The sequence below is a fragment of the Leopardus geoffroyi genome, chromosome B4 (assembly GCF_018350155.1).
Source record: "Leopardus geoffroyi isolate Oge1 chromosome B4, O.geoffroyi_Oge1_pat1.0, whole genome shotgun sequence".
Taxonomy (NCBI): domain Eukaryota; kingdom Metazoa; phylum Chordata; class Mammalia; order Carnivora; family Felidae; genus Leopardus; species Leopardus geoffroyi.
This window is the reverse complement of record NC_059341.1, coordinates 52,464,136-52,488,633: the sequence shown is the minus strand read 5'-3', so window position 1 is coordinate 52,488,633 and position 24,498 is coordinate 52,464,136. Positions and strand designations below refer to the sequence as shown.

Sequence of the window (24,498 nt, the reverse complement as noted above, 5' to 3'; positions counted from 1 at the left end):
ATCTTAAAGGGCAGAACTCATGCTCTCACGAAAAATAACTACCAGCCTTTTCTCTTCAGTATACTATAAGATGCATTAATTTAATATTTATCACTTAAAACGGCAAACAACAGTCGTAGTCTCTACACTTACAGGAGTTTTATTCTAGTGGGGAGGCATATATTAAGAAATAATCTATGAAGTGTGATCATTGCTCCGACGGGAAACACAAAGTGATTTGAGAGCGACTGGTCTAGTCTTGGAGTGTGTTGGGCAAGGCAAGTTCTTCAGGAAAAAAATTTGAGCCAAGATCTGAAGAATGGGTGATCAAGGAGGTTATGTTCAAGGAACTAAGAGGCCTGGGGGGGGGGGGCAGGGGGAGTTGGGTGCAGAGAACTGATGAGAGAGAGCAACTCACATTAAGGTTGAAGAAGTAAGCGTGAACTAGAGAGCATGCAGGCTTTGTGAATTTTAAGGGCTTTTCCTTTTTGGCCCTAAATTAATGGGAACCCTTTGAAGAGTTTCAGTAGTTTCTATTCAAAACCTTTCTGACAGCAAATGAGATTTTTTTGCTTCCTGACACCAAATACGTGGTGTCTTTTCCAATACCACTTCCACTATCTGATACCAACTGGATATACAACAATTAATTTTGATTCTGACACTACCTGGAGTTAGCATCAGATCCCACAGGCTAAAGGACTTTGTCCTACAAGAGTGCTCCCACCTCAGACACCAATTACAAGTCTGCACCACTCTTCCTTCTAACTGAACAGCTATAAACTTGAGGGTTCCCACAACTCCTCTCTCAGGTCTGATAATTAGCTAGAATGACTCAGAACTCAGGAAAAGGGTTTTGCTTATATTACTGGTTTCTTATACCAGCTAGAACTCAGGGGTGCTGGCTGACTCTGCTGGTGGAGCATGTGACTCTGATCTCTGGGTTGTGAGTTCGAATCCCACACTGAGTATAGAGATTACTAAAAAATAAATAAATAAAAACTTAAAAAAAGAGTTAGAACTCAGACACAGCCAAATGGAAGAGATGCACAGAGCAACATATGGGGACAGAACTTAAAGGTCCCATGCTCTCTGGGTGGGTGTTCCATGCTTCTGGCAGCTCCATGCGAGGTCATCAACCAGGGGTTGGTGGTTGGTTATGGAGGTTTCATTGTGCAGGCATAATTGATGAAATCACTTGGCATTGGTGGCTAGACTCAATCTCTGGTCCATCTCCTCTCCCTTGAATTTGGAGTGTGGAGCTGGAAGTTCCAGCTCTCTAATCACAGCATTTGGTCTTTCTGGTGAACAGCTTCCATCCTGGAGCTATCTAGGAGGCCCCGGCCACCAGTCACCTCAATAGCATACAAAAGACACCGTTATCACTCCAGAGATTCCAAGGGTTTTATGAGCTGTGTACTAGGGACTGGGGCAAAGATTAAATATTTATCTTTTATGGTACTGCAGGCTTTAAGTGGAAGGATATGCTCAGGTTTCCATTTTTGCACATACTACTCTGCAGGATGGAAAACGGATTGGGGGAGATAAATCAAAGTGAGTGTTGAGGGAAGCTTGATCCAGGGGATGGAGGAAGAGATGGAGAGAAGAGTGTACACAAGGGATATGAAAATACAATAGCAGGATGGGGAGGTGGCTAGGATGTCAGAAGTGAAGCAGGAAGAGGCATGTCAGGGATAGCTCCTTGGGGTCTGTCTGTACAGCTGGAAGGATAGTGATGAACGAATCATGAGGTAGGAACTGAAGGAGGACGAGGTTTAGACAGTGTGTGAATTCAGTACATTATATTAAAGGTAATTTTGAGATATTTGATTGGAGATGTCAAACAAGCACGTGGAGATATTCATTTACAACAATGACATGCTTCCAGATAACTCTGGCTGCAGATATTCATAAGATCACCTAGGGACATAATATAAAGTGAGAAAAGCCAAAGACTGAAGCATGGGCTGATTAGTTCATGAATTTGACCAAACTGTCTTGTCTTCTAGTGTTATCGTTTGGTCCCTGATAGGTACTGAATAAATGTTTGAAGAATAAAATTTTAAAGATATTTCCTTTCTTTCTTTTTAATTTATTTTTTAAAAAGGTTTATTATTTTTTGTGGGGGAGAAGGAGAGGGAGAGAGAGAGAGAGAGAGAGAGAGAGAATCTTAAGCAGGGTTCACAATGTGGAGCCTGACACAGGGCTCGATCCCATGACTCTGGGATCATGACGTGAGCCTAAATCAAGGTTCAACTGATTGAACCACCCAAGTACCCCTTAAAAATATTTTTAATGATTATTTGGACATCATCTTGGGCCGGTCATAAGAGCAAGTAAAATATCATTGACACACCTACCTCATTCTTTCTCTATTACACAATTTTTAGGGCGTGGAAAAGGGATAATGCTAGGAATCATTTATTTGGTGCTTAGTTGAAACACAGTAGAAGAGAACTCTGACCTTTATCTGACCACTAAATTTCAACTGACATTTCCTCTGGGAAAACCTTTCCTTGTCCTCCTCATCTCTTTTAAAGTTCCCAGCACCCCCTTCCCCCAAAATGTTCCCAGGCCCAATTTCAATGTGTGTGTGTATGTGAGGGGCTCCTCCCACCCCAACAGCAAGCAATTCTTGGATAGCACCGAGGTATCCAAGAGTTCAACATAATTCTGATACTATCTACCTAGAAATAACATCAGATTCCACAGGTTAAGGGTTTACTTCTACAGGGGCACCTGGCTGGCTGATTTGGTAGAGCATGCAACTCTTCATCTTGCGGCTATTAGTTTGAGCCCCACATTGGCTATAGAGATTACTTAAAAATAAAATATTTAGGGGTGCCTGGGTGGCTCAGTCGGTTAAGCGTCTGACTTTGGCTCAAGTCATGATCTTGTGGTTTGTGAGTTCGAGACCCGTGTCGGGCTCTGTGCTGACAGCTCGGACCCTGGGGCCTGCTTCAGATTCTGTGTCTCCCTTTCTCTCTGCCCCTCCCCCATTTGTGCTCTGTCTCTCAAAAAGGAATAAATGTAAAAAAAATAAATAAAAATAAAAATAAAAAACATTGATGAGAAATGTGTGACTTCTGTAAATAATAAAACCATGAATACCACACTGTTTTTTAAAAAAATAAAATATTTAAAAAGGAAAAAAGAATTCACTACTACAAGACTACCTCTCATCCCCTACTTCAGATACTAGTCACAAACCCCAGGCTGTTACCTGTGCTTCTGAGAAACCAGCTACAGATTGGAGGTTCTAACTGCCTCCTTCTTAGGTTCAATGAATCTGCTGGAGCAGCTCACAGAACTCAGGGAAATACTTAAATTTACCAGTTCATGAAAAGGATATAATAAAGGGTACAAATCAGCAGCCAGATGAGGAGACACATAGGACAAGCTCCTAACAAAGGAGCTTCCATCCTCACGGAGCTTGGGGCCCCATTTGGTGGCATGTTACAAGCATTCTGGTTCTCCAAGTGTGGAAGCTTTCTGAAGAAAAAGAACCACAACTGTCCTCTTGTTTTTTTTTTTTTTTTTTTTTTTTTTTTTTTATGAAGGCTTCATTACATAGTCATGATTGACGAAGCCATTGGCCACTAGCAACCTCTAGCCCCTCACCTCTCCCTGGAGCTCAGGGGGTAGGGTGGGACTGAAAGTTCCAACCCTCTAATGCTGGCAGTCAGCCCCCACATTTGGGTGGGATCCAACAGTCACCTTGATTAATAGGAAGACACCCATTTCACCTTTATGAAATGACCAAATATATATTTCTTATAAATCATTATATAATGCAACATCCCATAGAAGAAAATGCAATCTTTGGATCTCCTTATACTCAGGATATATTTCCATCATAGTGCCACCCAGCATTCCAATAGAGTATTGAGCATTTCTTTGCTTACAGGTCTGTCTCCCTATAAGACCGAGAGCTCGTTAAAGGCATATACATTGTCTGAATCCATCTTTGTATTTACAATACGTTGTTTAGCATGCAGTAGGAAGTACTCAACACATTTTTTAAATTAATACATTTTATCTTTTAGAGTAGTTTCAGGTTCACAGCAAACTGGAGCAGAAAGTATAGAATTCCCATATAACCCCTGCCCCCACACATGCAGCCTCCCACACTGTGGACATCCTGCTCCTGAGTGCTATATTTGGTGTAACCGATGAACCAACATTGACCCACTGTAATCATCCAAAGTCTATACTTCACATTAGAGTTCACTTTCGGTATGGAAAATTGTATGGGTTTGGACAAATGTATAATGATACGTATCCACCATTATAGTGTCACACAGCATAGTTTCACTGCTGTGGAAATCCTCTGTGCTCGGTCTGTTCCTTCCTCCCTTCTCTAACCCCTAGGAATCACTGATCTTTTAACTGTCTCCATACTTTTTCCTTTTCTAGAATGTCATGTGGTTGAAATCATACAATGTGTAGTCTTTTCACTTTTGCTTCTTTCACTTAGTAATATGCATTTAAATTTCTTTCATATCTTCTCCTGGGTTGACAGCTCATCTCTTTTTATCATTAAGTGACACCCATTGTTTAGATGCATCAGTTTATTTATCCATCCAGCTACTGGAGGATATCTTGGTTGCTTACAAGTTTTGGCAATTGTGAATAAAGCTACTATAAGTATCCATGTACAGTTGTTTTATATGGACATAAACTTTCGATTTATTCATGTAAATGTTGAGCAGTGTAAGTGCTGGACTGTGTGGTAAGAGTATGTTTAGTTTGTAAGAAATGGCCAAACTACCTTCCAAAGTGGCTGTACCATTTTGCATTCCCACCAACAATGAATGAGAGCTCCTATTGGTCCGCATCCTTGCGAGCACCACTACATACTATTTGAGGGCCAAAATACCTTAAAGATTTTTTTCCATGTAAATGGATGGATCGTACTTATTGGTAAGGTGATGTGAAGCAACTCAGAGCTAATAATTACCTGGGGGTTCCCTTGTAAATGAACTGTAAATTCAAACTTCTAAAACTTTGGGAAAATTAGATTTAGAAACAAAATACAGACTTTATTTATTTGGCCCCAATTACTGTGTAAAAATACTCTTTATTCTTTTTTTTTTTTTTTTTAAGATTTTATTTTTAGGGGCGCCTGGGTGGCTCAGTCCGTTAAGCATCTGACTTCAGCTCAGGTCATGATCTCATGGTTCATGAGTTCAAACTCTGCATTGGGCTGTGCACTGATGATGCAGAGCCTGCCTGGGATTCTCGCTCTCTTCCTCTCTCTCTGCCCCTCCCCCACTCAAAAAATAATAAGATTTTATTTTTAAGTAATCTCAACACCCAATGCAGGGCTCAAGCTCACAACCCTGAGATCACAAGTGATCATGAGTTGTCCGTTCTTCCTACTGAACCAAAATACTCTTTATTCTTATAATAAGCATAACATTGGCAGATTAATGACAACAAGAAAGAACTAGGTTTTGAGTATACCTGCAGATTGATTAAAAGTTGAAGGAACAATTTAGAAAGCTTATTGATTATTGTTGATTAAAATAAATGACAATGATTTGTTGCTGTATATCATTTGGGGAAAAAACAGGACATTAGGTCGCTAATGTTCGCCTATTTGTAAGATGAGCCAAAGCTATAAGTTATGTCTACAAGGCTGTCCTTATTCACTTGAAGTGCCCTTTAATATCCTACCAAGAAACCTCCTATTCAATTACTTAGAACACTTAAACTTCATAAATTATGAGCTGTTTGAACAGGTTGATTCAATTAAGAGTATAGAAAAAACCCATATAACTATTGTCATAAAATTCCTTAAAATTATGCAAAAGCCACATGATCTTCCTGAGGTAGGACTGAAACACAAACAGAGCTGTTTTCTTTCTACTGTGTGTTATTAAGAGTAATTGCTTCATTCTCGTGATTGCTTTTGAAAGAGAAGGAATCAATCAAGCTTTCACCAAAAGCGGATGCCATTGCATTATGTATGAGGTTGGCAAGGGAAGAGAGACCTGTGACCTAGAAGGAAATCAGGATCTAAAGCACTTACAAATGTGAGGCTCTCATGTGTCCAAGTCTCCTTTGTCAAGGGGCATGCTTCCTTTGAACATGAACTTCAACATTATTCACTTCATGTAAGTTTCTTAAGTTTATTTTCTAACATAGGGCAGTCCCTTGAATATGAAGATAATGTTACTGATATATTACAAAAATATAAAGACACACTTCCCCAGGAGTGTTGAAAGGCCCTGTCTACACTGCCTCTTCAGAGTCGCCTGGGAATATACAGCATTCATTTTTGAGATGGCAAAGCAGGATTAAGAGTATTGATGATGGAAGAAAATTATCGTCTGTTTGAATCCCCTGGCTCCTAAGGGCAAGCCCTTGGCCTCATTGGTACCATTGCACCCAATAAGGTGAGTGAATTGGCCTAGATTCTTTTTTTTTTTTAAGCTTATTTGTTTGTTTTATATATTTTTTTAATGTTTATTTATTTTTGAGAGAGAGAGAGACGGAATGAGAGTGGGTGAGGGGCAGAGAGAGGGAGACACAGAATCTGAAGCAGGCTCCAGGCTCTGAGCTGTCAGCACAGCACAGAGCCCAACGCGGGGCTTGAACCCATGAGCTGTGAGATCATGACCTGAGTGAAGTTGGGGGCTTAACCGATTGAGCCACCCAGATGCCCTTGTTTATTTGTTTTTCTTAAGTTTATTTATTTATTTTTGAGAACGACAGACAGTGTGAGCAGGGGAGTGGAAGAGAGAGAGGGAGAGAGAGAATCCCAAGCAGGTTCTACACTGTCAGCACAGAGCCCAACGCAGGGCTTGAACTCAGCAGGTGTGTATCATGACCTGAGCCTAAATTGGACACTTTAACACACTGATGGCTCGTGGGTTTGAGCCTGCATCAGACTCTGTGCTGACAGTGCAGAGCCTGCTTGGGATTCTCTCTCTACCCCTCTCTCTGCCCCTCCCCCACTTGTGTGCACTTTCTCTCTCTCAAATTAAATAAACTTAAAAAAAAAAAAAAAAAAAAAAAGAACCCATGTTACCTCCAGCACAGTTCCAGAAGAATTTCTTATTTTGAAAGCTTTCTCATTCAACCTGCCAGCAAGACCAGGATTCATTAATGTGTGATTTGCTTGTCATCTTTGTATACACAGTTCAGCAGGCAGCAGAAACAGCTGGCAAAGGCAGGATATCTTAGGTGGAGATGAATCTCTGGAGGAAAAATAAGAATTTGGTAGAGAAAGCATCTTTAATGGACTTTTCTCTAGAGAAATCACATTGTCTTCTGGTCTGACAGAGACTGGACTCTAATCATTATGGTTCCATTGAACCCACCTATCGTTAAGCAGCAACTTAAAATCCACTTTTCTATAAAAGAGGCATTTTTTTTTCTTAAGTGTCTAATTTCCCTTTTATTAAGAGTAGTTTTAATGTACTAAATGCTTGAACATGGACTGGACTTCCTGAACACATATCCCTTTCTTCACAGCCCTTAGTAGGGTGGAGAGGAGGGAGAGGGAACTAACATTTTTTGAGACTTCGCAAGGGCCAGATTCAGGAGCTGGTAATTTCCCAACTTGCTTTGTAATCAGATGAGGAAACTCTGGGAGAAGCCAGGGTGTCTGAGTCCAGGCAGAGGGTTGGGTAACCTCTAAACAGGGACTATAGTCTGGTTCAGGCCACTATCCTTGCTAAAGAACCGGTCCCTGGTAGAAGGGAGAAAAAGAGGGACCACTAGAGTGGGTAGTACAGAAAAGTGACACAAAGGTGTCCCCTTCGTTTGGGCAACACTAATGGAGTGTCCTTCTGTGCTGTGACCATGTCCTACACAGCCTAAACAACACCTACTGCAGTGCTGGGAACATGGTGGGTCAACAAGGGAGGTTTTTGGAAGTAATTCCCATTAACATCATTTAAAGCATGTGTTTAATGTCAGCTGTCACCACTGCTGTGACAGATTTTGGTCATCATTTGAATCCATTAAAAAAAAATTTTTTTAGGGGCACCTGGGTGGCTCATTCGGTTAAGTGTCCGACTTCGGCTCAGGTCATGATCTCACGGTCCGTGAGTTCAAGCCCCGCGTCGGGCTCTGTGCTGACAGCTCAGAGCCTGGAGCCTGTTTCAGATTCTGTGTCTCCCTCTCTCTCTGCCCCTCCCCTGTTCATGCTCTGTCTCTCTCTGTCTCAAAAATAAATAAACGTTAAAAAAAATAAAAAAAATTTTTTTTAATGTTTATTCATTTTTGATAGAGAGAGAGACAGAGCCAAGCCAGGGAGGGGCAGAGAGAGAGGGAGACACAGAATCCGAAGCAGGCTCCAGGCTCTGAGCTGTCAGCACAGAGCCTGAGTAGGGCTCGAACCCATGAACTATGAGATCATGACCTGAGCTGAAGTCAGATGCTTACCCGACTGCGCCACCCTGGCTCCCCAAAATCCATACTTAATATCACATTAACAGCTCAGAATTTGGTTAATCTCTTAATTAGAAGGCACTAGGCATTAAAGACAAGCCAAATGAAGTTGGCCGTCAGGAGCTGAGTTATCTGGCTCCACGTGCTGCAGAATCTCTCAAGAGGTTTCCTCTGATGGGTTCAGGGGCTCTGCCAGCATGGCGCAAAAGGCTCAAATACCTCAGGTGCCACTCCGAAGGCAAGAGGAGATGGAAGAATACTCAGAGTGTGAGAAACTGGACCAGGGCTGCCTGAGCAGTAGGGCACCAAACAGACATACTGCCTCCGGGGCAAAATGTCTTACTTGTCTTCTGAAGTTAGTAGAAGTATCAAAACGTGGGCACTGCCCTTTCTCTCTCTCCCATTTTTAGAAAGATGTGGAGACAGAAAGACTTCTCTTTTGCACGATTTTATATTGAATTGAATAGGGAATGGTTGGACCAAGTTCCCCACAAAAACTTACATGCTCAAGTTGGAGTCTTGTATGGGTGTCGATGCCTCGTAACAAATGACCACAGATCCAGTGGCTTGCCACAGCATCCATTTATTAGCCACAGTTCTGTAGGTCAGAAGTCCTGGAGGCTTCAGGTCAAAATCAAGGCATCATGCTGGCCGCTTTATGATCTGGAGGCTCTGAGGAAGATTCTCTTCTAAGACCATTCAGGTTGTTGGCAGAATTCAGGTCCTAGTAGTTGTAAGACTAAAGAGGTCCCATTTCCTTGCTGGCTGTCAACCCTATTCCTGCTCTTGGAGGCCACTTTTGTTCCTTCTTATGTGGTCTTCTTCATCATCGAACCAGCAACAGTGTGGTATCTAGCTCTTCAGATGTTAATCTCTGATTTTTCCTGCTGCTTCTTGACAGAGAAGTCTTCATGATTTAAAAAAAATTTTTTTGTAATGCTTATTTTTTGAGAGGGAGAGTGAGTGAGCGAGAGAGAGTGAGCGAGGGGCAGAGAGAGAATGAGACACAGAATCTGAAACAAGCTCTAGGCTCTGAGCTGTCAGCACCGTGATGTGAGCAGAAGTAGGACGCTTAACCGCCTGAACCACGCAGGTGCCTCCATGATTTTAAAGGGCCCTTTAGGGAGATTAGGTGCATCTGGATAATCTCCCTTTTCCATGTAATGTAACCTAATCATAGGAGGGGGGAGGCAGGTTTACCAGGGTTCGATGGACCATTCTTAGAATTCTGCCTACCCTAAGTCGCAAAATCTGTTCCTTTCTCAAAGGATGGTAAAGAGAAGAGATCAGGTAGGCACACTTGAAAGGCATCAGTTCAGTACTTCCTTTTCAACCTTCTTGCTGTGAGCATTGGAAAAGGCAAGACCTATTATCCTGATGGCCTAGGTGCAATGCTCTACCCGGGGCATGAAGAGGTTGGTGCGTCCCACCTTCCCACCTGAATGCGTTGCTCTCTTAAAGCAAGGGTCAGACTTTCAGAATGTGAAAGCATTTCTTGTTACTCTCTTTCCCTGTATCTGAGATCCCACATTCGTGCAGCCTTGGGAGACAGGGAGATAATAAAATTTGGTTGTTAAACAGCAAACGTTGGGACGCCTGGGTGGCTCAGTCTGTTGAGTGTCTGACTCTTGGTTGTGGCTCAGGTCATGGTCTCATAGTTGATGGGTTCGAGCCCCGCATCAGGCTCTGCACTGGCAGCCCAGAGCCTGCTTGGGATTCTCTGTCTCCCTCTCTCTCCCTGCCCCTCCCAACTGTCTCAAAATAAATAAGTGACCTTTACATTTTTAATTAAAAAAACAGCAAACATTTATTACATATTCATTCAGCAAAGATTTACCATGTGCAAAGCACTCTGATAAGCAGTGGGAATACAGTGATGACACAGCGGCTGACCTCCCAAGGGTCCTAAATGTTATGATAGGGGCGAAGCTAAAGCTGTGAGGGACTCAGAAAAGGAATGTTTTATCCCAAGAGGGATGATGTAGTCAAGAAATTCTCCTAGAGGTAGTGAGGTCTAAGCTGACTCAAGGGTAGGTGGGAGTTCCTTAGAGGCTAAGTGTGTGTGAGTGCCTGTGTGTCTGCCAGGGAGATGGTCACCAGCAGGGGGAACAGCATGGCTCTGTGGTCAGTATGGATCTCCACGCTCCATGAACGATGGGCAAGTGTAAGATTTGCGGTGACAAAGGTAGTGAGAGGCTTGTAATTAAGTGCGCTGATTCTGAAGCCTTCTCTTTTTTAAATTGTGGTAAAATACACATAACATAAAGTTAACATTTTAGCCACTTTTTTTATTATTAAAAAAATTTTTTTAATGTTTATTTATTTTTGAGAGGCAGAGACAGAGCATGAGTGGCTGAGGGGGAGAGAGAGAGGGAGAGAGAGAGGGAGACACAGAACTCATAGCAGGCTCCAGGCTCTGTGCTGTCAGCACAGAGCCTGATGCAGGGCTTGAACCCATGAGCTGTGAGATCATGACCTGAGCTGAAGTCGGAGGCGCAACCCACTAAGCCACCCAGGCACCCCCATTTTGACCACTTCGAAGTGTTCAATTCTGTGGCATTAAGTACATTTGCAATTATCTAGTTACAAATGTTTTCATCCCCAGATGGCAATCCTTTACCAATTAAGTAGTCATTTCTTTTCTTTTTTTTTTTTTTAAGTTTATTTTGTTTATCTTGAGAGAGAGAGAGAATGAGAGTACGGGTGCAGGAGGGGCAGAGAGAGAGGAGAGAAAGAATGCACAGAGCCAGATGTGGGGCTCGAACTCTCGAACTGTGAGGTCATGATCTGAGTCAAAACCAAGGGTTGGATGCTTAACCGATGGAGCCACCCAGGTGCCCCAAAGAGTCACTTCTTATATCCCTCCTCTCCCCAGCCTCTGGCAATTGTATATCTGCTTTCTGTCTCTATGGATTTGCCTACTGTGGACATCTCACATTTATGGAATCATACAATATGTGGCCTTTTGTGTTTGGCTTCTTTCACTCCACATACTTTTTTTTTTTTTTTTTTAAGATTTTATTTTTTAAGTAATCTCTACACCCAACGTGACGCTTGAATTTACAATCCTGAGATCAAGAGTCACATGCTCTACTGACTGAGCCACCCAGGCTCCCCACTCTGCATAATGTTTTAAGGTTCATCTGGGGTGAAGCAATAGTCCATTCCCTTTTATGACTGAATAATATTCCATTGTACGATATACCACAATTTGTTTATCCATCCATCCATTGATGGATATTTGGATTGTTTCCATCTTTTGGCTTTGTGAATAGTGCTGCAATAAACATTTGTGTACAGGTTTTTGTTTGAACATCTGTTCTCAATTCTTTTGGGCGTATACCTACAAATAAAATCACTGGGCCATGTTGAGGAACCACCAAACTCTTTTCCACAGCGGTTGTACCATTTTAGGTTTCCGCCAACAATATGTGAGGGTTCCAATTGCTCCATAACCCTGTCTGGCTTTTGATCCTGGCTATACCAGCTTACCAGTTGTTAAACCTTGGCAAGTCCTTAGCTTCTCTGTGCCTCAGTTTTCTCTCATCTGTAAAGAATGAAATCATGATGCCTCCTTTACCAGGTTGTTGTGTAGATTACACTCAGTTAATAAGAATACACGTCGTTAATATGTGTATAGGACAGTGTTTGGCATGAATTGGTTGCACCATATGAAATTGCTGATCAACTGTTAATTGGTGTACAGAAAAGGTAATTTTATATGACTCAACCTGATAGCAAGCATTGTATAGCAGTTTGTTTTAATTAGATAAGGGCCAGGTTAGCATAGTTCATCTTTCGTCTAAGACTAACAGGGCCCTCATTAAGGGATTTCAATCAGAGCAGTGACATGATGACATATAATAAATAGATTGGAAGTGAAGAGTTGTGGCAAGGGTGCAGGGAGAATTGAAGAAAAGGGGGGAAAAAGGAAGCAAAAGTTAACTCCGCATGTGGTCAGTTTGGAAGCTGGTGCAGTAATCCAGGTGAGATACAACAGTGGCTGTGAGGATGAAATTAAGTAGATGTAATCAAGGGCGCTTTAGAAGGTAAAATGGACAGAGAGGGTATACTGATCACATGTGAGCATATGCCGCTTCTGTTGACTTTATCTCTTAAATGCAAATATTATTCAAACGTCGTTAGTTTGCTCCATCTCTGTTATCACTCAGCAGTCCAAATTGCCATCATCTCTCAAATAGCCTGCCGTAATGATCTCCTAATAGCCTTTCCATGTCAATTATGATTTTCATTCCATGTTGTTCCTCCATTTTTTCCAATCCAATCTCCATATTACGAAGTGGCATTAAGGAAGTACTTCAGGGGCGCCTGGCTGGCTCAGTCAGTAGAGCATGTGACTCCAGATCTCCGGGTTGTGAGTTCAAGTCCCACGTTGGATGCAGAGATTACTCAAAAATAAAATCTTAAAAAAAAAAAAAAAGAAAATACTTGAGATACACAAAAACGAAAAAGAATAATGTATATCCAATATCCAACTCATATATTTACAAAACAATAATACATATGGCTATGTCCCTCTTGTAACCCTCCCCAGTCATACTCTCCTCATTATGTCTGTAATTCAATGTTACAGATAGGGCTAACTACCACGCTGATTTTGGTATTTACCATTTTCTCACATTTTTATACTTTTACAGCATTTACATGTGTCCATATGTGTATGTGTATTTGTATACTTTCTTCAATATTTTAATGCTTCATGTGGAAGAAATCACATTGTATGTATTCTTCTGTCACTGCTCCTCACCTCCCACCCCACTTATCTCATTAGTGTGAAGTTTTCACGCCAACACATGTGTCCTACTCAGTCCAGCGATTTTCAGCGTAGCAGAATCTTCATCGTACGATTTTCAGTGCAGCGGAATCTTCATTGTACGAGTGTACCAAAATGACAGTTATCTATTCAAAAGGCAAATCCGATCATGTCAATCTCCTGCTTCAAATACCTCAGCAATTTTCTACTGCTCTGAGGCTTAAGACTACAATCAGGCCTGGCTTCATTTCAAACTCCTTCCAGAGCAACGCCTCATCTTAGGCTCCTTGTCTTCTCCTATTAACGAACTCCACTCATTCTTCAGACCTCAGCTCAAATTTACTTCCTTGCTGATTGGTTAAAGCAGGACTACTTTTGGGGTGCCTGGCTGGCTCAGTCAGTGGAGCATGCAGCTCTTGATCTCAGGGTTGTGAGTTCAAGCCCCACCTTGGGTGTAGAGATTACCTAAAAATAAAATCTTGAAAAAAACAAAAAAACAAATCAAGGCTACTTTCCTTACATGGGGTAAAGGGAACCTCAGCACCAGGTTAGGTAACTGCTGAGCAGGCATGTGTTCATTGGTTGACCTGGGCCTTCCTCTTCTGGGAGAACTGAGCGTAGAAACTTAGTCAAGTTTTGCTTTGCTGCTACAGGGCTTAGCGTGAGCAACTCCATCTTGGGCCTTCCTGAAGTATTTTAGCAATTTCACAATATATAATTTAACAATACATATTCCAGAATTTAATTTAGTTGAATTTACTTTGATGATGGGGTATCTGGGACTAGATACACCCTCCCTCCGTAAACAACTAGAGAACTGGACAAAGTCTATAAACAACTGTTTTCAGATATTGGACCACAAACAGTACAGGACTGTGATCCCTGAAAGAAGGGAAACAAGGCCAGTCCTACTATGTTGTGGGGATATTTTTCTGGACGATGGTGCAGGGAGGGAGATCTTAAGCAGAGATAGCACTGGACTCAGAAGGAAAAAAGAAAACAGAGCTAAAGAACAGATAAGACAATAGTAAACAAAGAGTAAAATGGCAGATTTAAACTCAACCATGTTCATCATTACATTAAATGCTGATAGTCAAAACATTCCAACTAGGATCCAGAGATTGTCACATGGAACATAAAAGCAAGGTCTGGGCTTCCTGGCTGGCTCTGTTGGTGGAGCATGAGACTCTTGATCTGGGAGTTGTGGGTACCAGCATGACACTGGGTGTAGAGATTACTTAAAAATAAAATCTTTAAAAAAAAGAAAATGAGGTCCAACTATTGTGCTATCTATAAGAAATGCACTTTATTTTCTATTTATTCTTTTTTCTTTCTTTTTCTTTTTTCTTTTCTTTTTTTGAGAGAGAGAGAGAGAGTGTGAGCTGGGGAGAGAGGCAAAGGGAGAGAGAAAATCTCAAGCAGTCTCCATGCTCAGCACAGAGCCTGATGCAGGGCTTGATCATGACCTGAGCTGAAATCAAGAATCAGACACTCAACCAACTGAGCCACCCAGGTGCCTGTATTCATTTTTTAATGTAAGCTCTATGCCCAACATGGGGCTTAAACTTACAACCATGATATCAAGAGTCAGACCACCCACCGATTAAGCCAGGCAGGTGCTCTAAGAAATGCACTTTATTTATTTAAAAAAATTTTTAATGTTTATTTTTGAGAGAGAGAGACAGAGTGTGAGCAGGGGAGGGGCAGAGAGAGAGAGGGAGACACAGAATCAAAGCAGGCTTCAGGCTCTGAACTGTCAGCACAGAGCCCGACGTGGGGCTGGAACCCATGAACTGTGAGATCATGACTTGAGCTTAAGTTGGACACTTAACCAACTGAGCCACTCAGGCGCCCCCAAAAATGCACTTTAAATATAAAGATACATATAGGGTAAAAGTAAAAGTGTAGAAAAAGACACTAGGCAAACACTAATTATAAAAAAAAAAAAAAAAAAGGTGAAGTTGCTATATTAATATCAACAAAATGGACACCAGGACAAGAAATTTCACCAGAGTAAAAGAGTGACACTTCATAATGACAAAAAGTGAATTCATTGAGGGCCATCTGGCTGGCTCAGTCAGAAGAGCATGCAACTCTTGATCTTAGGGTTGTGAGTTCAAGCCCCACATTGGGTGTGGAGATATGCATGCACCTAAAAACCAAAATTTCAAAATACACTAAGCGAAACCTGACAGAACCAAATGGAGAAATAGACAAATCCAAAGCCACAATTTCAGTTGGAGATTTCAATATGGCTCTCCCAGTGATTTATAGAACAGGAAGATAGAAAATCTCTAAAAACAAAGATGTGAAACAATATTACCTCATCAAGTACACATGGAACATTTACCAAGATAGATAGTAATCTAGGCCATAAACTGAGGTCTCAATAAATGTAAAAACTACAGAATGTTTTTTTTTTTTACTACAATAGAATTAAAGTAGAAATTAATTACAAAAGTTATACTAAGCCCCCCACCCCCCACCACAAATATTTGGAAATTAAACAGCATACTTTTTCTTTTTCTTATTTTTATGTAAGTTCCACACCCACCATGGGGCTCAAAGTCGGGACCCCAAGATCAAGAGTTGCACGCTCTACTGACTGAGCCAGCCAGGCACCCCAACAACACACTTTTTCATAACCATGGGTCAGAGAAGAAGTTGCAAAGGAAATGAGAGAATATTTTAAAATGAAGAATAATATATCAGAGATAATCAACAAAATGGATAAACCTGTAATTAGACTGATTAAAAAAATAGTAATACAAATTACCATATCAGGTATAAGAGGGTCATCTTTGAACATACTGAAGGTCTAATAAGTAGTATGAACAATTTTATGCCAATCAATGAAATGAGTAAATCTGTTGAGGGCATAAGGTACCAAAATTATCTCAAGAAGAAATAAAAATTTGAGTATTTTTATATCTATTAATTAGATGGAATTTATTATTTTTTTATTATTTAAAATTAAAAAAAAAAAAAGAAGTTTATTTATTTTTGAGAGAGAGAGAGTGTGTCAGTGGGAGATGAGCAGAGAGGGAGACACAGAATCTGAAGCAGGCTCCAGGCTCTAAGCTGTCAAGACAGAGCTTGACATGGGGCTCGAACTCATGAACCATGAGATCATGACCTGAGACAAAGTCAGACGCTAAACTGACTGAGCCACCCAGGCACCCCAGATGGAATTTATATTTAAATATTTTTCCATAAAGCAAACTACAGTCTCATAGGGATTCACTGGTGAAGTCCATGAAACATTTAAGGAAGAAATGGTACACCAGCTCTTTCAGAAGATAGAGGAAAGAACCCTTCCAACTCATTTTAGGAAATCACTATCCACCAACACTAGACAAAGTCATTATAAGATTAATATTGCTCACGAAGGATGGACATAAAAATCCTTAACATTAGCAAACGGAATCCTGAAACGGAAATGCAGACTAGCCAAAACAAACTTGAAAATAAAGAACAAAAATGGAGGTCTTGCAGTATCTGATTTCAAGGCACGTTACAGTAATCCAGATAATGTGAAGCTCAGGAATTTATATTAAAACAAAACAAAATCTCCAAATGATTCTGTTGATCAATGAGGTTTAAGAAATACAGACAGTTTAGGAAACACTGATAGTCAGGCACATTTTAAAGTGTGTGTGTGTGTTTTTTTTTTAATTAGAAATTTTTTTTAGTAATCTCTACACCCAACAGGGGCTTGAACTCACCACCCCGAGATCAAGAGCCACATGTTCTTCCAACTAAGCCGGCCAGGCACCTCAGGCACATTTTAAAATTTGATTTTAAACAGTATATTCTTTGGGTTTCACCATTTTATGAAGCTGCTCAGTGAGCTCTATACTTGAGCGCCCTTAACCTTCATTATTCTCTTAGCCCTCAACCTGATCTACCTTCTTCTGGTCCTTGCTCCCTTCTGCCTCCAACCCTCACAATTATATCCTTAATGTTGTTTCCAGATTTTTACCTTCTTTACTTCCTTTTTCTTTTGGATTTTTTCTACTTTTGTAAAAGGAGATAAAGGGAATCATAGCTCATCTATTGTTTCCGTAAAGTGTTTGTGTTGATTCTTCTTTTGGTTCATCCACTGGAATTTTATGACAATCGATTACTGTCACTTTGACAATTATCACAGTTTTCCAGAACCCTTTAGCCCAGATACTGTTAATGTCAAAGCCTAGTGCCTCTTCAGACCTGAGGATTTGGGGACAATATTTATGCTACTATTTTTGAAAATAAGTTCACTTAAACATTTTATTTATTTATTTGTTTTGAAAGAGACAGAGAAAGAGCAAGACTGGGAGGGTGAGAAAGAGAGGAGACAGAATCCCAAGCAGTCTCTGCCCTAACAGGACATCAAACTCACGAACTGTAAGAACATGACCTGAGCTAAAACTAAGAGTTGGACGCTCAACCAACCGAGCCACTCAGGTGCCCCCAAATAGGGCTACTTTTGATTTAAAAATGTAACTCTGCACATTGTCTACACAATGTCTTTTGAGCCATCTATCAGCAATCAAATAAACCAGATCACTTGAAACTCCAAGGAGAGCTTATGCTTTATGTTGCTGTTCCTGAAATTTCCTTGGAGATGATACACTTACTGCAACAAATCCCACCGGACCAATTCACAAAGAACTTTCCACTTAGCGTCCTCAGCCATGACTTCTTTTTGGCATACCGATCAGCTTTCCTGCAGACTCTGGTTCTTCGTGATTTTGAACTGAGCGTACTCCTGCAGTAATGACCACCTGGCTTCACTGAGCTTTGGTCAGGCAATGGAGGATGTGCGGGAGTTTGTCCTCTTACAAGCAAAGTGAAATGTAGCAGATTGCAAGTCACGGTATTTTCCAAAATGACTTATTTATGGTTTTCTCTTTGTACTTGGCTTTGAGTCAACCTCGAGAAAGTTTTATGGCTAAGATTTGGAGGTCACTTGGGGGCAGGAGGCCTCATCAAGTTGATTTTAACGGACTAGTTTATCTCCTGTTTCAGGTCCAATGAGAACTCAAAACTGGAAATTTATGATCTGTTCTTTGTTCTAAAACAAAGACATGATTGCTTGCCAAAAAAATTCGGAGAATGTAGGCTCCTTAAAGGAGATCCAGAATTAATACCATGCATATAGCATCGCTAGGTAATTGTGAGTGTGTACCGTCCATGCGTTTTTAGCAAAATGGGATCTTGTGAAACATAGTATAATTTACTCTTTTTACTAAATATTCAGCGAACAGGATTAATCACATAATACATGGCTGCATAGTATGGGTTGTCTACTTTATTTAACCAGTTCCCTAACAACAACAACAACAACGGCAACAATAACAAAATCAATTTCCTATAGGTGAACATGTAGGTCCTGGGGTATTTTTTGCAACTTGGCTCATTCAACACTCACTTCAACTGCATTTCACTGCTGTCCTCTATTCTAGAAGCTGGAAAGATAAACACTTGCTTTCCCAGGCACCCTTACAGGTCAGGTCACCATATCATTTGGTTCTGGCCAACGAGACAGAAACAGAGCTGCTGATAACACCTCCTGGGCTTCTGCTGTCCACGTGGCACACCCGAGGAAGAGTGGTCACCGCTGATGGCAGAGCAGGAAGAGAGGAGTCTGGCTCCCTCACAGCATTCCCTGCCATGGGCTCCCCACTGTTTGTTTATGGCAAGAGATAAATGATTTAAACCCTTTGCAAAACAAACTATAAATGCTTCTGGGTACTCATTACATTATTTCTTTAGGATACATCCCCAGAAGTAGCATTGCTGGGTCAGAGTATGTGTTTTTAATGCTTTTGAAAAGTTGTATCAACTGACAGTCTCACCAGCTCTATATGAGTAGATCTATCCTCTTCCTGCACCCTGCTGACTGGCATTGAAGGTATGACTGATATACAAAGAACTGGATATATTTAATGTGTACAGTTTGATGACTTTGGACACATTAACACCTGTGAAACCATTGCCACAACCAAAGTAAGAAAGATATCCAACCCCTCCCAGAGTGTCCTTGTGTCCTTCGTGGGTATTGTTGTGTGCGTGGGTGGTTAGGAACACCTAACGTGAGGTCTACCCTCAACACATTTTTTCCAGCTTGATTTATTTATTTTTTAAAATTAAAAACATATATATTTTTTTAATTTTAGAGAGGGAGAGAGTGCATGAGTAGGGAGGGGGCAGAGGGAGAGAGAGAGAGAATCCAAAGCAGGTTCCATGCTCAGCAGAGCCTGATGTGGGGCTCAAACCCACAAACCTGAGCCAAAACCAAGAGTCTGATGCTCACCTGACTGAGCCACCTAGGCACCCACCTCTCATTTACCCATTAAAAAAAAATGTTTATTTATTTTTGAGAAGTGGGGGGGAAGGGCTGAGAGAGAGAGGGACAGAGGATCTTAAGTAGACTCTGTACTGTCAGTGCAGAGCCTAATGTGGAGCTTGAACTAATGAACCGTGAGATCATGACCCAAGCTGAAGGTGGATGCTTAATTCACTGAGACACCCAGGTGACCCTCATTTACTCATTTTTTTAACTGATGTTTTTGTAATCTCCCAGGGCTAAAGAGAAGAAGGAAGTTTGAGCTGGGCATGAGAGCTAGATTCAAAATTCAAATACACTTGGCAGATGAAGGCAGGGCCAAAGCTTACACAGAAGAAAACAACAGGTAGTCTAGGAGGTCTCAACCTTTCTAGACCTTTGTATGTCTGAATGTTGCCTTTCCAAATCATTTGTCATGAATGATTGAGCCTGCAGGGCCCAAGAGGGATCTAAAAGCTCTGGATGGCACTCAGAGACATTGGAGCTTTCAATGCAAGGAGCAGATGGGCAATGAATTGTGAGTGGTAGCAGCAAGCATGTTTCTTGGGAAGATGGGCTGATGTCTTCTATTTGCCTGCTGGATCTCACATTTTTCAGCTGTGCCCTCAGAAGAGGCTGACCTACATGGACTATACAGGGAGTTCTCAAACTTTTGGGTCTCATGATTTTCGCATGCTTAATAACTATTGAGGAATCTAAATAGCTTGTTTTGTGGGTTATATCTATTGGTATTTACTGTAGTAGTAATTAAAGCTGAGAAATGTTGAAAATATTTACTCATTCATCTATTTTTATTTTTTTTCTTTTAAGTAGGCTCCATGCCCAACGTGGGGGTTCAAACTAACGACCCTGGGACTGTAGAGCAGAGTAGCACAGCGGAAGCATGCTGAGCCCATAATGACTCTGGGATCAAGAGTTGCATGCTCTATCGGCTGAGCCAGTCAGAAGCCCCTTTACTCGTTCATCTAAAGCAACAGTGATAAGGGCGCCTGGGTGGCTCAGTTGGTTAAGCATTCAACTTCAGCTCAAGTCATGATCTCAGGGCTTGTGAGTTTGAGCCCCACACTGGGCTCCAGGCTGACAGTGTGGAAACCTGCTTCGGATTCTTTCTCTGTACCCTCCTCCCACTTTCTCTCTCTCAAAAATAAACTTAAAATAATAAATAAAATAACAGTAATAAACTCACTATGTGTTAACATAAATAACATCCTTTCTTATCTTTTAAAAGATTTTATTTATTTTATTTTTACAAGATTTTATTTTTTTTAAGTAATCCCTACACCCAACATGGGGCTCGAACCCACAACTCTGAGATCAAGAGTCACATGCTTTATACTCTGGGACAGCCGGGCACGACCAACATTGTTTTTAAATAAAAAACATTGCCTTCCATGTTTGTAACTCTCCTCAACATGTGGATTAACAGAAGACAGCTGGATCTTCACATCTCCTTCTGCATTCAATCAGTAGAAATATCACAGGTCAGACATCCTTTGGGAAAGGCCGTTGTTCACTACTGAGAGAATAGAAGTGAAAAAGGCAAATAACATCTTAGTATTATTATGAAAATAGTTTTGACTTCAAGGATCCTCTGGAAAGGTCTTGAAAACCCCCAGGCATTCCCAGCTACACCCAATACAACTCTTGTGACCTCTTAATCTACTGGGTTCAGCCAATAGGAGCCCCAGGGAGAAACTGCAGTGATAAGTCGGTGCCCAGAACATTTATTCTCCTGTCTTTATCCATGTAGGGTTGCCTACACTGAGGCTGGCTTTGTCTCTTGGAAAAAAAAAAAAAAAAAAAAAAGAGGAAGGGCTTCTCGGAAGTAACTCTCTTCTTTGGATTCCAGTTACTTCCCTCATCCCTTTGGGCCTTCGTGTGAAACATCTGAGTTACTGCGTTATCTTCCTTAGTTCTTCTATGTTCTATGCACACCTTTGTCAATAAAAACCTTTTAATTTATCTGAATACTCTATCACCACATATAAATGAAACAAAAATTCAACACACAACACAGAGCCTTATTACGTTAGTGGTTTTTCAAGACTAGTCCCTGGAGCACCAGCATTATCTGGGAACTTATTGGAATTAGGATTCAAATTTTTGGACCACACCTCAGACTGACTAAATTCTAGGGACCTGTTTTAACAAGGCTTTTGGGTGGGTTTAATATATGCTAAATTGTAACCCAATCTGAAAACATTGCTCAAACAAGATAATTAGTAGTGCCCTGGTAAAGTTAGAAACTGTACAGTTAGATAAAGTTAGCCCTTAGTTAATAAAAGCTAATAGCAGCAAGCATTTACATGGCGCTAGGCAATATTGTAAACACTTGACACATGTTAACTCATTTAGTCTTTATTTTTTAAAATTATTTGTGTGTGTATTTATTTATTTTTGAAAGAGAGAGAGAGAACGAGCTGGGAGGGGCAGAGAGAGAAGGACAGAAAGAAGCTCAAGCAGGATCAGTGCTGTTAGCATCGAGCCCGACGTGGGGCTCAAACCCACAAACCGTGAGATCAAGACCTGAGCCGAAAACCAAGAGTCTGGCGCTTAACCGAATGAGCCACCCAGGCACTCCACTCATTTAGTCTTTACAACAATCCTAGGGTAATAATAACTGTGAAACCAAATTTTGATTATGTGGAAAAAAAACTAGGCATAGACAGGATCAGTACCTTGGCCAAAGGACACACAGTAAGAGCAAGAGCTAGGCTCCAATCCAGGTAATCCAATGCCAGACTTTGTGCTCCCATCTGCTACGCAATGGGGCTTGTAGCAGAAAAAAGGGTCTGGAGGGACTCGGGTTTCCTAGCAACAGAGGTGGTGGAAGGTCCCTTCAGCCAGCCCGCCAACCTAGGACGATTGCTTACACTGTTTCCCAGCACTGGAGGAAAGGAGGTGAGCCCTTTCTAGGAAGCAGCTGGAGTGAATGAGCCTTCCCTCAAGTAGACGAGATAGGCTTCTCTGAACATAGCTAATAGAGGATGTAAGGGACTTTCCAGGAAGTTTGTGAGGCACTGAGCTTGTGAGAGAGACACGGCTCTGGGGTTCTATCCTAAACTTAAATGTGTTGTCCCAGGCTTGAATTACATGAAACAGCTTGTGCTGTATTCCCTCACACCTCTGCCCCAGTCTTTCACCTTATGTTTTAGGTTGCCTTTTCATTTCTATTTTAAAATAAAAAATTAATGTTAAATGTAAAAGTTAAATTAAAAAAATTAAAGTTTCTGCTTTTACAATACCAACCATATACTGCAAAGATTTATTTTCAACTTATGGATGAAGGATGTGATCCATTTTTCTGGAAGACTTCTGGGAAAACTTTCCAAATTACTTTAGCATAACAGAAAATTTGTTTCTGCATTAAGTCAGCTTATTCCTCATACATACATAGTTGTTCAAAATTGTTGAATAGTGAGTTTCTCTGCCATGTGCTAAATCTATATAAAGCCTTTATGTGGTTAAAGTGACCACATATGCATGAATGAATACACTTAACACATATTTTAATGGCTAGATCGTCTAGGAATGCATTCTTCAAATCAGTACACAGAAACATTTCGAAGGTATGTGGGCAAGGATGCTTTCAATGGACTTGGTACCCAGAACGTTCCCTTCCACATAAACTCCTGCCTCAAACATATCACCCCTCAGCCTCCTGAGATCAAGGCACTCCTTTCCAGAGCATTAGCTCCTTTCTCCCTTACACATGAAAACCTTACTTCTCTGAATCTTACCTTTACCCTGCAGGGTGTAAATCCTCCAGCATGGTGAAAAGTGAACGGCCACAATGGCTGAGTAACGAGATCTCACAGAAATGGATGGAATTAGAATTACATTTAACGTATCCTAATTTGTTGTGATCAAGTATGTTCGGGGAAGTACAATGGAAATGTAAGTTCAAGGAGAAAAAGAAATGATGTAACATTTCCTACTTAAAAAAAAAAAAAAAAAAAGCTTTTGGGGCTCCTGGCTGGCTCAGTGCGTATAGCATGCGACTCTTGATCTCAGGGTTGTGAGTTTGAGCCCTGTGTTGGGCATAGAGATTACTTAAAAAGAAATACTAAAAAAAAAAAAAAAATCTTGTGTGGCGCCTGGATGGCTCAGTCAGTTGAGGGTCTGACTTCAGCTCAGGTTATGATCTCATGGTTGGGGAGTTTGAGCCCCACGTAGGGCTCTGTGCTGACAGCTCAGAACCTGGAGCCTGCTTCAGATCCTGTGTCTCCCTCTCTCTCTGCCTTTCCCCCGCTGTCTCTCAAAAATGAATAAACATTAAAAATTTTTTTTTTAAAACTTTAATACATTTTTAATTAGCTAATTTTTAATAAAAAATTCTATTTAATTGATTTAGTTAATTATTGAATGTTTTTTTTTTTTTTAAGCTCCCCGAGGGAGTGCACCATTCCCAGAGGTACTGCGATACCAGGTTGATGCCCGGAGAGGACGGAGCAAGCTCCTATTCCATCCCCCTGCTCCAGAAATCCACTTAGTATATTGTCCTCGGATAGATGACGTCTCAGATGTCAAACTGATACGAACAGATACTATGCTTGATATTAGCCAAAAGGCCAAGAAATGATTAATCTTTTTTTTTTTTTTTTTTTAAAGTAAGCTCTATGCCCAAGGTGGGACTCAAATTCACAACCCCGAGATCAAGAGTCATGCTCTACCGATTGAGCCCCAGGTGCCCCCTTGTTTGCATCTCCTAAAAATGGATAATGAGAGGGGTGCCTGAGGGGCTCAGTCAATTAAGCACCCGACTTTGGCTCAGGTCATGATCTCACAGTTCATGAGTTTGAGCCCCGTATCGGGCTCTGTGCTGACGGCTCAGAGCCTGGAGCTTGCTTCAGATTCTGTGTCATCCTCTCTCTGCCCCTCCCCCACTCACACTCTGTCTCTCAAAAATGAATAAATGTTAAAAAAAAAAAAAAGAAAAAGATGATGAAGGGTGCCTGGGTGGCTCAGTTGGTTGAGCATCTGGCTTCTGATTTTGGCTCAGGTCATGATC

The 24,498-nt window shown here is 41.1% G+C and overlaps 1 non-coding gene across 1 annotated transcript; it reads right to left on the bottom strand.

The window, feature by feature from the left end:
- Positions 1-23,879: 23,879 nt before the first annotated feature.
- Positions 23,880-24,070, bottom strand: LOC123592354. The gene has a single exon (XR_006709741.1). It is a non-coding gene; the product is annotated as a U2 spliceosomal RNA (small nuclear RNA).
- Between the last annotated feature and the right edge of the window lie 428 nt (positions 24,071-24,498).